Source organism: Equus przewalskii, chromosome 15, assembly GCF_037783145.1.
Source record: "Equus przewalskii isolate Varuska chromosome 15, EquPr2, whole genome shotgun sequence".
In the NCBI taxonomy this organism is placed as follows: domain Eukaryota; kingdom Metazoa; phylum Chordata; class Mammalia; order Perissodactyla; family Equidae; genus Equus; species Equus przewalskii.
In genome coordinates this window covers 68821734-68838092 of record NC_091845.1, presented here as the reverse complement: position 1 = coordinate 68838092, position 16359 = coordinate 68821734, and the positions used below count along the sequence as shown (strand labels likewise).

The 16359-nt window shown below is 43.4% G+C and overlaps 1 protein-coding gene across 10 annotated transcripts in view; it reads right to left on the bottom strand.

The window, feature by feature from the left end:
• Window positions 1-16359, bottom strand: part of NEK11 (NIMA related kinase 11) — a 248982-nt gene that overhangs the window by 87530 nt on the left and 145093 nt on the right. The window lies entirely within an intron of this gene.

Sequence of the window (16359 nt, the reverse complement as noted above, 5' to 3'; positions counted from 1 at the left end):
TGATGAAATCCAGCCATTTGTGACAACATGGATGGACCTTGAAGGTACTATGCTAAGTGAAATAAGTCAGAGGAAGAAAGTCAAACACCATATGATCTCCTTCATAAGTAAAGATAGAAACAAAGACAAACAAACACATAGCAACAGAGATTGGATTGGTGGTTACCAGAGGGGAAGGAGGGAGAGAGGAGGGCGAAAGGGGTGATTAGGCACATGTGTGTGGTGATGGATGGTAATCAGTCTTTGGGTGGTGAACATGATGTGGTGATACACGGAAATTGAAATATATAACGATGTACATCTGAAATTTATATAATGTCATAAGCTAATGTTACTGCAATAAAAAATAAAAATAAATAAATAAAAATAAAAACTAAAAAAAACTCAGCACAATTAAACCAGTAGAGGAAAGCAGAGATGACTCTATTTGCAACCACCTTCCATCTATTTTGAAAATAGAAGAATAAAACCATGAAACAAGAAGAAATGCTCTCCTAAGAGTCTTACATTTGGAGGCATGAATCCTTATTACGGAGGAAGGGATTTAGGAGCCAAAGCAGGATCAGATGGCTTGGCTGCGGGACCCTATTACACACCCACAGAAAGTTTTTGCAGAGGCAGTTGGAGTGGAATTATGTCAGCACTCCTCCTGGGAATTTCTTTCTTAAAGAAGATTTAGGGTGGTGAGACCAGGCAAGGTGGATAAGATATACGGCAATGGCATTTTGGCAAACTGAGGAAAATGTTACATTCTTTCTAACAAGCCATGAAGGCTTTTGAGATCGAGTTCACTCAGGGGATCTACCTACTCACATCTACACATGGCATTTATTTAAAAAAAAAAAAGAAAGAAAGATCACCCACTTAAGCTGATGCCAAAAAGTGGCTATCTAAGTTACTTGATGCAATATTATTACTCACTAAAAATATAGTTAGTGCTTATAAAGGTCTTCAACCAAGAAAGGCCAAGAACGGATCACAAGAAAGCATAGTGATATCAACTTCAATTTGCTATGAGGGCCTAGAAATAGAGAAATATCCTTGGGGAGAAGAGGAAATCACATAATGATTTACCACATTAAAACCATGGGCATTTTAGGCTTTGCACCGTACTCTGACTTACAAACAAAATTCTTCTTCTAAATTGTAACACGAAATGCTGTTTTTCATCCCATTGTTGCCACTTTATGTCTAGTGGGAAAAATATAAAATTGGGGGTCAGAGAATCAAGATTCGATCTAGCTCTCCCACCTCTTAGATGAGAACCTGAGCAAAGGATCTGAACTTACTGAGCTCCAACTTCTCCAGGAAAACTGGCATGGAGTTAATCTAGCAGGGTAGCTATGAAGAGTGAATGACTCTTATGAAAGCATCTGTATATAAGGAAACTTTATACACATGTGCACTCAATTTCCACATCTGTAAAAATGGACTTTGCATTAGCTGATTCCAGATCCTTTAAAAGTAAAATACTTAGTAGATGTAGGATTCCTTGACAATGGAAGACTTTAAGATCTTTGCTATCCATGATTTCCCATAAAACAGAAAACGCAGTGCCATGGAATCAAAGGTAGTCAGCTCAAAAGACAAAAATTACAGATAATCACAACTGCCTGTGCCAATTCCTTAGGCAGGGGTATACTGGGGAGCCCACACTTTCTCTTGGTAACTCCGACGCAGCCTGTTTTCCCTTCAGAGCACTGATTTTCAGGTGAGCACCAGATGAAATAGGTTATTTGTATATAGGGGACATGTTTTATAAAAATCTGTATTCAACTCACACTCAGAATGACAAGAGGATCACAGCAAGAGACGTATACGAAAACTAAAATCTACTGAGAGGACGGTTCAGGTGTTTAATGTTTCCCTTAAGTAGGAGCATATGCTGGTTGAGTGGAATGGTGGACAGCACCATAAGACTTCCTGCCTCCCCCCCACCCCCTACCTCTCCCTGAATCTCTGTGCCTCTCTCACAGTGCTGTCCTTTCTCTCTCTCTCTCTCCACTTCCTCCTATTTCCTTTCCCTCTCCCTGTCTCTCTCTTTGACAGTTATTCATTCATTTACTCATTCGTATTTTCTCCCTCTTGCTCTCCCTCTTGCTCTGTTCCTCCCCCTCCCCCACCTTCAGGCAAGAATATTTGCTTTCAAACTTGACAATGAAAAATATCATTTACATTGCTGCCCAGTACAAAGAAACGTGTTTATATTTGTGTATGTGAATATATATATCTTTATAGTTGAAACAAGTTTCACGCATCAAGATTTACCGTCATATATGGCACACTCTGGTATTTTGCATTCTATTGAATTCTTTTTAAAATGCTAGGTGCGACTTGCTAAACTGATTTCTCAACCCGCCATTTGAAAACCAGTGGCTTAAAAGGATGGTTTTGGCATCAAAATGATCTGCATTTAAATCAAGGCTCTAACATCAGCTTCATAACATTAGGCATAATTTAAACTTTCTGCACCTCAGTTTTCTCATCTGTAAAATGGGGAGGACAGTACCCATCTCACAGAATTGTGTGAACATTAAATAGTATAATGGATGCAAAGCACTGTGCACATGGTATCTACCCAACAAATGTTAGTTACTAACATTTAACATCAAACTCTGCAGTTTTGCCTGTAATGCTCAACACCAGGAAGAAATATAAATATTGGACAATCATAAATATACACCAAGTTTAATTTTAATATATATATATTTTTTAAATAGAATCACTTCTCAAAATCCATGTAGTACGCAACTCAAATGGGCAATAAGGAATCACTGCTCTGTCTAGTCTCCCTTCTGCTTAGCCGTTTCACCACTCTGGTCTCCTCCCACTGTCCTTCCTGTGCACTGGTTCCTCCCGGCAGCTCAGAGGGAACCTCGACTACAGGGGTTGACAAACTTGTTCTGTAAAGGGCTGGAGAGTAAAAATGTTAGGTTTTACAGGTAAAACAGTCCCTGTCACAACTACCCAACTCTTTGCAGTCTGAAAGCAGACACAGACGATACCTAAACAAATGAGCGTGGCTGTGTTCCAGTAAGATTTACAAAAGCAGGCAGTGGGCTGGATCACACAACAGCTCTACAACACAGATAAATCTTTCTCTTGCTAAATGTTAAGCCCCTCCTCCCATAACATGACTCCTTGCGCACAGAGTCCCCTCCCAGGAAGGAGAGAAAGGAAAAAAACGGTCAGGGGGAAAGTGCCTCCTGCCACATATGCCTAGGTCTCGGACCAAAGTGGGACGAACCCATCTCCAGTATTTCCTAAGCAAGCACCACTCACTGGGTGCAGCTCAGAAAAGGGTTCACTCTCAAAGGGAGGCATCAAAAGAAATGTTAAGTCTGCTCAAACTGTGTTTGTCAAGCTGTGTGTTTTTCGTACACGGGCTCAATGTGAAGCCTTATTAGGCTAAGGCTCATTTCTCCTGTCATTGAAGGAGAAATAGTCTGTGATAAATAGCTTTAATTTCCTCGCACCCTGAAGTCAGCCCTGTAACGGAAGCGCTGGAGCGGCATTCCAGATCTCCACCACCCTGGGTGGGCAGTGACAGAGCGCGGTTGTGAAGGACTCCAATAATGGTGCCTGAGCTTGAACAGATGTTGCAAATCCAGGCCGGAGACAAAGAGGAGTGATCACCTTCTTCCAGGAAAAGGATGCCCTTTAGCAGACCCTGCAATCAAGACCCAATAAATTCCTTCCTCTAAGACTAAAGTGAGCATCAGGATCACCTGCAGGGCTTGATAAACCGTGGAGCGCTGGGCCCCACGCAGAGTGGCTGACTCAGTAGGTCTGGGGTGAGGCCTGAAAACGTGCATTCTTAAAAGTTCCCAGGGGACACTGGTGCTGCTGGTCCAGGGGCCACAATTTGAAAACCACTGCTCTAGGATGTGACTAGTTCAAATAAAACTACTATCATACACTCTATAGAAACACTATAATAAAATATATGTCTCTATATTATCTATACATCTAACCTTTACAGACAGAAAAAACAAGAAATAAACTTACTTTGGAAGAGCTCAAATTGTTATACCATTAGTTGTCTCAACTCTATGGAGTTATAGGGGACTATTCCCATTTTATTGACGGGAAAAAACAAAGCTATGAGTAGGCAGCCCAAAATTACAGCACTTTAGTTTGTAAAAGCATATTCACATCCATTATTCCATTTGATCATTGCAACAATTATTCAAGTTAGACCAGAACAACATATTCATGTCATTTTTCAGATAAGGAAAGGGAGGCTTAGACAGGCTAATAACCAACCAAAGGTCACACAGCTGTATGCATGGTGGACACTAGACTAGAATGCAACTTACCTGAATCCTTTTTTCCACTGAATTAGTGCTATTTTACGCTTAGCTAGGAATTTTCATCTTTGCTAGTAAAACTACGTCGTAGATAAAAGTCATGATTGTCTTCCCCATAATTCTGAAAGATGTTAGACAACAAGGGTCAGATTTTTGACTGATGGATAGAAAAACTGAAGCTTAGTCATCCTGGTAAATTGTCTGAAGGTAGCTGGAGATATCGAATGCCAGGGCCCTCACTCAGACTCAGCCCACCTGTCACTACCCTCTATCTTCGATGTGCTCAAACTGGAGTGTGCATCAGGAACACCCGGCATGTTAAAAGAGATTCCTGGCCCCCATGCCCAGCGCTTCAGACTCCGTCAGTCTGGGCAGGGGCCTGAGATTCTACAAAATGGTGCTGCTAGTCTGGCAACACACTGAGAACTAGTGCTCTATCTTATAGACCTTCAAGGAGAAAATGACATACAAGTGCAACTGTTCAATGAGAAAGTCTCCAATCCTATTATTGTACCAGCTCTTGCTTACTTCTAAAATGATCAGGAAAGGCATTAAAGAATTTTTTTAAAGACAGCCAATAAAATAAGAACTTTACCTAAAGTCAAAACCAAGTTTCCTTTAAAGGAACTTAGTTATGTGGAAGGAATATCTCAGCCTGTGCACCTACCATCATCCTAAATGATTCTAACCATCCTTATGCCTTGAGCAAATGCAGGTAACGAGCTTGGCAGAAAGGTTCTCAAAGGGTGGTCCCCAACAGCATCACCTGGGATCTTAGAAATGCAAATTCTCAGGCCTCCCAGGCCTACTGAATCAGGAAGTGGGGTGAGGTGCAGCAATCTGCATTTTAACAAGCCCTCCATTAGATCCTGATGTGCACTTAAATTGGAGAACCACAAATTTAGCACAATGACTGGCACTTTATGTCTCCTGAAACAAAAATAGCTTCTACTGATATCCCCAGTAGATAGTGAGCTCCTGGAGGGCAGGAGCCATGCCCGGTCTGTTCACCATGGTATCTCTAACCATGGCTCAAATTTCTTGTTGAATTAATGAATATCTAAATCTCTAAGAGATAAGGGCTTTCAAACTACCACATAGTATCTCACGCAAAGAATTCCCTAATCTTTTTTGGGGGGTGGGTGGGGAGGGGGATTGGTGATGGTGGCCGGGGCAGGGGAGGGTTGGGAAGGAGGAGGAGAGGAATGAGACAGGGATTTCTTCTGTTAGAGCCCTGCTCTCCTCCCTCTTTCCCACATACTTTGAATTTACATATCAGGTATAGTCATAACTTTGAACAGCAGACAGTATCTTCTTCATACTAACATTTCCAGCTACCTCCTACAGGCCTGCCGAGTTGGAGGACTCAGTCAAGATTCTCCAGAGTGTGATGGCACTCACTGTTAGACGGTGGCTTTCTCCAGGTGCCCAGACTCTGCTCCAGCTGCAAGATCACCCTGCTTCTCATTGGTATCTAATAATAGTGTCAGAATCGATTAATGTTTGTTGAGCTGGGTGGCCAAGTGACTTGTATTTTGGGAAATCCCACAGACTCACTCGCATTTTTCTGCCCCTTCTCCTAGGAAGTCAATATCTGCGAGATACTTTTTTAAATGGTTCTCATTATACCCACCATATGGGACAAAGCATTTCTTCATAAAGAGAGGATGCTCTTTATTTTAGCTACGATGGGGCAGATTGGGCATGAGTAGGGGACCTCAATAGCAGGCAGCTGCCCAGAGATGCCTTTCTTTGTTTTTCCTTTCTTTCCTAGTTTTCTGAAGGGGGTGATAGCTTTATTACACCAAGCCAAAAATAACAAACAAAGGCTATAATAAGAACAAACTGATTTATTGTTAGATCCAGATGTGGCATCTCCAAAGCTCACAGCCTCCCATCACAAATTAGGAGCGAAAGTGCTCAGAATGACAATCCTTATTATGACACTGACAAGGCAGTTCTCAGAATTTCTTATTTTCCTAAAAACGGCATTTATGGGTATGAAAAAGATTACCCTAATTTATTTTTTTAAGAAAAACACTTTAAATAAAGACATCATCTTCTCACATGTAGAAGAAACCTGTGATGGATATGCTACAACATTCTCAAAACACAGCATAAAAGACAAGGCCGTGAGAAGGCACTTAGGTGCAGACCGTGTCTAGGCTGAGCTGGCTCAGTTCCCCGAGGAGCTCCATTTGTGTAAGGTGTGGACAAATTGGGATAAAAGAGACAGAAATTGAAGCCAAAATTGACTGGTGATGTCTGCTGCTTCTGAGAAAGAAGGACTGCCTCCCACCAGGAGGGGTGTTACAGTGTAGAGACTAAGAGGACAAGCTGTAGGGTCAGACGGAGGTTCAAATCTGGCCTCTGTAGGGGAGGAAGACATTTCCTCTTCCCAAATGTGGGTTCGTCTGGCCGGAGAACGAATTAAATTCACATGAGACAGAATAGCAAGAGAAAATTAAACAAAGCTTTATGAGGAACCATGGCCCGGGGCCTTTCTTCCCGAAGGAAGAAAGGGCACCGAAGAAGTAGGGTACACATAGTGGTTATATATCTCCAAACAGGGTGTTTCACATGTGATTGAAATGTCCCTCCCACAATAGTCACAAGATTGCCCTGTCGGCACATTGCTTGATGGACACAGCAGGTAGTGGTCTGCTGTCTCAGAGGGCGTAGCCAGAGGCAAGTCGATTGTCTGGAGCTGGGTGGTCACAGGTGAGCTCAGCAATCAGTTCCTAGCCTAAAGAAAGATGCTTAATCCTTAAAGAAATGCCAAAGTTGGGAGGGGGAGGGAAGTCAGTTACAGGAGGTTACCAGACTAGCACAATAAAATGCAGATTTATGTCCTTGTCTTTGGTATTGATTAAGAGTTTTTAGAGAGAAGGTCATTGCCTTTCTTCTTCCTGGTACAGAGAGGGAGGCACCTTTACAGATAGAGATTTACCTTACAAACGTAAATGTGTCCTAACAAAGGGCAAGTTCCATTCCTCAGAGCCTCCTTGCCTGTCCCAGTTTATCAAAAGCAATCAGCCTCAAATAATCCTGATGCCAAAGAGACGTATCTTGGGGTGGCCAATTCCAGGTCCCCACACCTCTATTACTTATTGGCTGTGTGACCTTGGTCAAGCTACTTCACTTCTCTGGCCAGTTTCTAATTATAATTGGGTATAGTGAATATTATTGATGTCCCACCCAAACCTCCTTACCAAACACACTCCAAAACATAATTGGCACATTCATCCTCCAGCTGCTGTGAGTGTTGGTTGCTATGTTAGTCTGTTAGGTCTGCCTCAACAAAATGCCACAGACTGCGTGGTTTAGACAACAGAAATTTATTTTCTCATAGTTCTGGAGGCTAGAAGTCTGAGATCAAGGTGGTGGCAGGCTTGGTTTCTCTGTGGCTTGCAAGTGGTTGACCCTCTGTGCACTGGTGCTCCTGGTGTCTCTCTGTGTGTCCTAATTTCCTCTTCTTATAAGGACCCCGGTCAGATCAGATTAAGGTCCCCCTAACAGCCTCATTTTAACTCCATCACCTCTTTAAAGGTCCCATTTCCAAATATAGTCACATTCTAAGGTACTGGGGTCAGGGCTTCAACATGAATTTTAGGGGAAGACGATCCAGTCTATAACAACGGCTAACAGGACACAGATGCCCCCTTCTCCAGAGAACTCCCAGATCAAAGAACTTCCTTATCAAAGAGGTTATGTCTCGCCTCCACCCCAGGTGCAGTCCTGACCACTGACTGACTGACTCAAGGTGTACCTAACTCTGTGGTGTCACCTATGACCCAGAGCTCACTGGGGGATCAGGCTAGAGCTCATCTCCAAATGAGACCACATTCTTGCTCAGCTCCTTCTGCTGCCCTGTCCAGATGTACTAGCCGCCCCATTCAACCCAAGAGCTCTCCCTCAATAAAACACATGCACCAGAATGCTCATCTCAGGCTCCGCTTCCAAGGAACCCAACCAAAGACTTGGGGGTATCAGAATAATAACACCTTAACTCATAGCTATAATATAAAATTTTATAAAAGTGATGCTATGCAATATTGTAAATAACTCTTAAAGGAAAATAGCCAGATGCCAGCAAGATCACATTCTTTTATATTATAAATTTATACATTCCTCAGAATTTCTAGGAAACAATAGAGCCCACAGCTTTGGATACTGCTAAAGTCAGTCATTTGTCAGATATCAGTTATATTTCAGACAGCTAAATTTTTTATCTCTTGAGGTCTAGCCTACCTGGCCTGCTCAAAATCTTCTTAAAACGTTCCATCTAGCATAGTGTCCAGCCCATAATAGGTGCTCAATAAATGACCATTGTACTTCAGGAGGTAGAAAACATTAGTTTTCTTAAAGGTTCTCATACCAACTGTAAGTATTTAGAAAAGTACCTGACAAGAGTACAGGGGAAGAAAATATAATCCTTTTGCCAGAGACAAGAGGAGGACATTAGTCTTACTCCAGAAAATGGACAGGGAAGGAAAGTAGGAGGGGGCAGAGCCAGCGAGATGGTGGAAGGTTACATGCTCTGTGAGATGCTAAACTCCTCACACACTTGGTACAGGTGAAAGAGCTGGGTTTGCTGTCTGGACCAGTAAGTGCCAAATGGAGGCCTCCAAATGGAGGTACATGAGATAGAAACAGAAGGAAGCCTGTGGCGGTAATTATGAAGAGAGCTCTAGACAAGCTGTGGTTTGAGCCAAGCTTCCCAAATCTCCAAGGGGCAGGCAGTCCAAGCTGATGTCTAGATTACATCATTATTGGTATGTAAAAGCAGAGGAAATGTCCCTCAGGCAGAGGCAACCTGTCCTTCAGGGAGACAGCGGGACTCCACCAAGTAGATCAATGCCATTCCTAAAACCCCAGCCTTCCCTTCTCCCCAGAGCTAACAAAGGCCCTCAGTCTCTCACCCTGGACATATCTTCCCATGCACTATTAGAATCAAAGGACTGACTGTGAAACTTTGTTGTTCTGGAAAAGGCATTTTGTCAATTTCTAAACTTCAACATACATTGGATTTTATTTTTCCTTTTCAATTTCTAAAAGCCATCTTCCCCACTGTGAACCATGAAATGGTTTATCAGGGTTATGCAGTGAGTCATCAGCTGAGCCTAGAACACAGTTCTCATGGTGTCCTAGTTCCCACTGGCAGCATTAAGGTGGCTTATTGGTGCACAGAAGTCACGGAGGGGGAAGGGTGCACGCTAAGACAAGAAATCATTACTTCTCATGGTGAGTCATCCCCTTTTATGGATATCATGAGCCCCAGCTGGAGGTCCCAGAGAGGCTGTTACTCCATATTCCAAATGGCTGCTGCCTCTCTGTTTCATTACAAAGAGTCCCCTTCCAGGCCCATGGGAAGCGACTGTAATTTTCAATCACCGTAATGTCTAGTGGGGCTGGAGGCCTGCAGCAGCATATTTACTAAGGAACATTTTGAACCAATGTTCAGTGCAGGCAAGAATATGAACAACCCCTAGTGAAATGAACACACTCATATTCTGAGGGAGAAATGAATACTCCAGATATCTTTTCACACTCAGCACTTGCAATCACCTCCAATCTTCCGCCTCTATCACATCTCACACAGGCTGCCACCAGTCTTGCCTAAAGCATCATCATGTCACTCTCTGCCTTCCCTTCGAAGGCTCCCCCACTGCCAATACAATTGAGTACAAAACCTTCAGCTTGGCAGCCAAGGCCTTCTATCTTCTGGTGCAACCCACTTGCCCAGGCCTGCCTCCTACCAGCATTGAATGTGGTGTGGTGGCTCTCAGGTAAAGGTGTGCACCAAAAGGGATTCTGACTGCATAGCCCTGGGCTGCCTCCAGGCAGCTTTATTTTTCTAACACTTTCCGGATGGTTCTCATGTGCACCTGTAGATCAGAACCTTGGCTTTTGTACTCTGGACTCTACATTGTTCTCTGAACTCGCTCCTGCTTTCAACTTCATTTCTTAAAAGAGCTCTCCTTCTGAAATTGCCTTGTCCAATATGATAGCCACTAGGCACATTTGGCTATTTAAATTAAAATTAACATGAAATAAATGACAAATCCAGCTCGTCAGTCGCACTAGCCACATTTCAAGTGCTTGAAAGCCACTTGTGACAAGATTATAGAACATTTCCACCCTCGCAGAAAGTCCCACTAGCCAGCGCTGTGCTAGAGGGCGCTCCCACTATATGTCTAGCCCTGCTGGGCTGCAGTCTCCAGTTTGAATTTGGCTAGATTTCTCTGAAGCCCTGGGACGTGGGTCACTTCACCTCTCTGGCCCTCCATTCCTCCCCTGGCCAGCACACCCTCCACCACCAGCAATTCCCATCCCTGAAAAAAGAAGGTGGAATCACAGGCTGCCGGAGGTCCTCCAGCTCTCACAGCCCTGGACTTAGCGGGGAGAGGCAGCGACTCAATCCCACCCTATCTTTGGGCCTCTTCCACACGTCCCCCAGAGCCACATCAAAGGACCTAACAAATCAGACCTTCTCATCTGTAAGACAGCTTTTTCCACCTTCTTTTACACAGCGTCTACAAGTAGAGCGTTAATACATGCCCAGCGCCCACCCTTCACTCCAGAGAAAGGCAGCTCAAGGACCTTCCAGATCCTCTTGGTCGACAACGTCTTTCACTGCATAGCAGGGCTCAGGTCCACTTAATTATATCACTGACTGCCAGGGGAACAAAACCTCAAATACAAACGACACAGAGTCTTGAGGGGGCTGTGGCTGTTGCTTGGTTCTATATCTTGTTGATGCTTTCTTCTCTCACGCAATAAGCTACAGGTTAGTACCAGTACTGAGACCTTTTCTAAAATAAACCCTCAAAACTAAGGCTAAAATTAGCCACATTGATTAGCTTAGCCTGCAGCAGCACACATGAGACTGTGAAAAGAAATCACTTTCTTAGTCGAAATGCATATTCATGACCCTTTCTGGATGGAGGCTAAATTCAGTGCAGTGCGGCGCTTTTTATATATATAGGACAGCAGGTTCTGCTGTTTTTCTTTGAGTGACACTCTCTACAGCTATTTGATCAGTGCACCAAAGCCTGCCCCTACTACACACACACACACACACACACACACACACACACACAGAGGAATAAGTTCCATGATCTGTTTGGAAATAGGTCTCCCTTGAGCTCTGAAGTCTGGGCTTTTATCCTATGTGTCAAGACAATTCTCCCTTAGGCAAAACTATAACATTTCTCTGAACTTTTCCTTCTGATTTGGAGAGCAAAAGCCCAATGAGTAGGTAAAGTCTGTCTTTTCTCCTCCAGCTGCAGAGAAAGAAATACAGGCCGAGAAGTCCATTCTCTCGAGGGGAAATAGAGGGAGACTGAACAGAGACCCCGAAGGAGCTGGCACTACATAGCTGGTTGCTGTATTTGGTGGCAGAAGGCATCTAGTTCTGTGACTTTAGGCAACTGGCTTTAGCTCCCTGGACCCTAGGTGTCGCATGCGTACAATGGGGAGAGTAATCACTCACCAGCCTAAAAGCAGGGGCCTGAACTAGACTTCAGGTTGTTTTCCCACTCTAAAGCTTGCAGATGTATGACACGGAGTAATGAACTAGCCCAGTTCCAATCATCCAGGGAACTTGATTAAATGTGGATTCTGATTGTTAGGTCTGGAGTGGGGCCTGAGAGTCTGCATTTCTGACACGCTCGGGGTGATGGAGATGCTGCTCGTCCATCAACCACACTTTGAGTCACTAGAGGATAGACTGCTTCTTTCTGCTCCTGGCCACCAAGAATTTGTCAAGAAGTGAGTTTACAACTAAGACTTTAAAGAAGCTGAAGAATTTAAGTTGCTACCAAAATGAAGCCTCTGCCTTCTCTCTTATTTTTCTTTGGCTGTATTTTCTCATTAACAGAGGCTTGGGTACATCGGAATGCATTTAGCAATTTGTTTCTTGGCAGAGAACACCTTGTGAGCCAAATGGGATTTCCTTTCCAATGAAATCCTGGAGTTATAATTTATCTTTTCCACTTCCATTCTCCTGGAAAATATTTGTTTTCCATTGGCAACCTGCCTCTGTTAACTGGCCAGCTGGAGGCAGTCAGGAAACTGGCAAAAGATGCTTGCTGGCACTGTGACATTCTTAGCTCACCAACGTGAAAAGGCAAACTGAATATGGCAAGACAGGCCAGGGATCACAAAAACACAAGGGAAATCCACTGCACTGATACTGTGGCCATGGCATTCATTTAAATATTTTTGATTAAAGGAAGTGCCTATCATACACATCAGTTTAAGCAAACTTTTGTGGTCCTACCCAGGAAAGTTTCTATTGCAATGTCGGTTTTTCCTGGGTGACCTGCCCTTTCTTGACCCAGGACTTCCTCTTGAGTGTGATCTGTCTTAGAAGGCAAAGTAAGCCCAGGTTTAAAAGGAACTCTTTCATGGCCTATAAAATCTAGAAAAGCTTCCATTTACATGTCCCCACAGTAGTAAGGAATAACAACAATTACTTACCTTTGTATGGCCCTTCACAATTCACAAAGTACTTTCAAATACATTTTTTCCCTCAAGCCTCCCTCACAACATGGTGTGAAATGTGTGGTGTTATCCCCTCTGTGTCACAGACAAGGAACACAACATTTAGAGTTACTTGTCCTCTTTGACTTAACTTGAAAGTGGCAGACCCCAAGTGCCTTCTGATTCCAAATCCAGCGTTCATTTGTACTAAATCATGCTGACCACATGATTCCGTTTGGCGTTCTTTGAGGTAGCCACTCATTTTGGTCTCATACTCACAAACGCAAGAACATTTGCAAAAGGTGATGTTTTAAATTCATTGCAGCCCCAATCTCTTTTCCACATGCCAGCTCTTTCTTTTCCTCTTTCTTAAACACTGTCCCCAGGACACACATACCACTCACCACCACAGAGCACTTTTATAACATCTGGAAACCTGACCAGAGATTAAAAAGTAATTTTTTAAAACATGAAGTCTCTAGAAAGAGCTGTTCAACAAAAATTACTGCATTAGTTACCTATTGCTGCATAATAAATTACCCCCATACCATGGCTTAAAACAATAATAAATATTTATTATCTCATAATTTTCTGTCGGTGAGGAATCTAGGAGTGGCTTAGCCAGGAGCTTCTGGTTCAGGGACTGTTACGAGGTTTCAGTCAAGAATTCATCTGGGGCTATAGTCATCTGAAGCTTTGTTTGGGACTAGGAAATCCAGTTCTAAGCTCACTCTGTGGCTTTTGACAGAGGCCTCAGTTCCTTGCACATGGACTCTCCATAGAGCAGCTTGAGTGTCCTCACAACATGGCAGCTGGCCTCCACCAGAGTGAGGGATCCAAAGAGCAAGGCAGCAGCTGCAATCTCTTTTATTACCCAGCCTTAGACGACACACTCTGCAATTTGCACACCATCCAATTGGTTACACAGGTCGGTGCTATTCAGTGTGGGAAGTGACCGTACAGAAGCATGAACAATCAGGAGGCAAGAATCACTAGAGGCCATCTTGGAGGCTGGTCACAAAAAGAAGTTTTGCTTTTCTCTAGCTTTGTGAGGAAAATCATCATTTTACCTTCATGTATAAATAACTGGTTGGTTATAGTGAGGTTACATAATGAATCAGTGACAGACTTTATACTAAAACTCTCTCCCAACAACCAAGTTGGTGATACCCCTTCTTTTAAAAGATTGTAAATAGAAAAACATACATGTAACAAGATTTGGTTCCTAATTAGAATAAATATGGACTTGAATAATCAGATCCTAATGAAATTTCACATTGTTCCTCAAGTGGTCAAATCTTATTTAGGGGAGTAAGTATGTAATTATTTTTAGCATCACATCATATTACTAGAATTCTAAGTATTCACAAAACTTATAGGGAGAAAAATACCATAGAACTAAGATGCACTATAACGTACATGAAAGTGAGCATGAACTGATTACACAGAGAAATGTCCAGAATGAGGGACTCTGATCAGGGGACATTTAATGGGATCTGTATCAGAGTTCTCCAGAGCACAGAACCAACAGGAAATATGTGTGTGTGTGTGTGTGTGTGTTTATAAATGTATATATAGAGAGAGTGTGAGAGAGACACAGAGAAACAAAGAGACAGACAGAGACAGATTTATTTTAAGCAATTGGCTCCTGCAATTGAGGGGACTGGCAAGTCCAAAACCTGTAGGGCAGGCCAGCAGGCTGGAGACCTAGGTAAGAGTTACTGTCACAGTCTTGAGTCTAAAGACACTCTGGAGGCAGAATTCCATCTTCCTCGGGAGAACCTCAGGTTTTCTTTTAAGTCCATCAACTGATTAGATGAGGCCCAGAAACATTATGGAGGGCAATTTGCTTTAGTCAAAGTCTGATTTAAACGTCAATCACATCTAAAAAAATACCTTCACAGCAAAATCTAGACTAGTGTTAGACCAAACATCTTTGCATCATAGCCTACCCAAGTTGACACAGAAAATAAACCATCACAGGATCTAACAAGAGTATTCTTTTTCAACTTGGGTTCTCACAAAAGAAGACGAATGAAGTCGGCAGAGAACTCAGATCTCCCACTCAGGTCGCAAAAGCCCCAAACAGTAGAATTCCAGGCCACTTTCAGTAATGAGGGACATCTCAACACTTAAATGCTGACTTGGGGACCAGTTTCTGAACAGATAAAAACCAGAATTTACCATCAGAATCTACTGCCTGCCTTGCAAAGCTCTTTGTCTCTAAGTATTCATGGTAAACTGTCTATAATCCTATGGCAGAGTTCTCTTTACAGTCATTCTAAGAAAATCGTGTCATCTTCACTTTGTCTAGAGTTTTCAAACCTCTCTGGTAAACCTGACTGACCATTTGGATCAAGTCACTGTTGCCCACCATGGATGGCACCAGGTAAACAGGCCGCCCTGCAGAGTGGGGCTTGGGCAACGCTTCCTTCTGGCAGGTGTGGGTACTCTGTATTGTACCATGACCATAGAGAAAGTAAGGGTCCACATAAAAGACTCAGGGATTCATTAAAATCATTCTCCTTATCAATTACGGATGCAGTGATTCAAATGGTGTTCCTGTGACAGAGACAGCAGACCAATAAAATCGACATAAAATTTTAAAAATAGCATAATTCAGGAAAAACTGATAAGAAAAACTCTCCCAAATCTCTTATAGGAGCCAGGAATTACTCTCAGCTCTGAAAAACTAGGTGTCTTAGGTTGGGTTGCCCAGAAACAGACTCTGAGATGAAGATTTTGTCACGTTATTTATTAGGAAGTTTTCCAGGAAACACTGGAAGCAGGTGGAGAAGAGGGACAGGGAGGGGCAGGAGGCCATGCAAGGGGGCAGTACCAAGCAGAGTCCCACATGGGCAAGCTTGGCTCAGTCCCAGAGAGCTCTGGAGACAACTGGCAGGAGGCACTGGAGCGTTTACACTCTTGCACACATCAGCGATTCTTAAAAGGCTGCCTCTGACATGCTGGGGGGGTGGGAGAGAGGCGTATATTCCCAGGCACTGCTGGTTCTCCTTGAGCACAGGCAATGCAGGCTCTGGGAGCCTGAGAGTAGGCCCCAAAACAGAGGTGCAGGGGGGAGGCTGAGCGCAAGAAAATGGTAAAGGGATTGAAGGGGATATTGAGGGAGTATGGATAGGAGCTGCTGTCGTGGGGAAACTTTCTTCCTAGTCAGCCTTCTCTGGTTCTATCAATAGTTTCCTCTAATTAGACACCCGCCTGTCACATGCCTCCACTAAGAACAGGTAATGGAAACCCAAATGTTTATCTGTTCTCCATCCAAAACTACTTGAACCACTTAACCTGACCCACATCTCCTATCTATCACTCCTTGGCTCTCAAGTCTTTGGACCAACATTTTCAATTCTTAGTTACCACTTACATTTCTATTTGATGCAGCCCCACCCAATTGTGCCTCCATCTTACTCAATCCAAATGAATTTTTAGTTCACTTTGCACCAAGCCCACCCAACCCCAGCGTCTTGCCACCCAGAGGTTAGCTCCTCAGGGACAGGGAATCCCCCTCATCCCCAGCTCCAGGTCACCGGCCTCCTGACCTGGA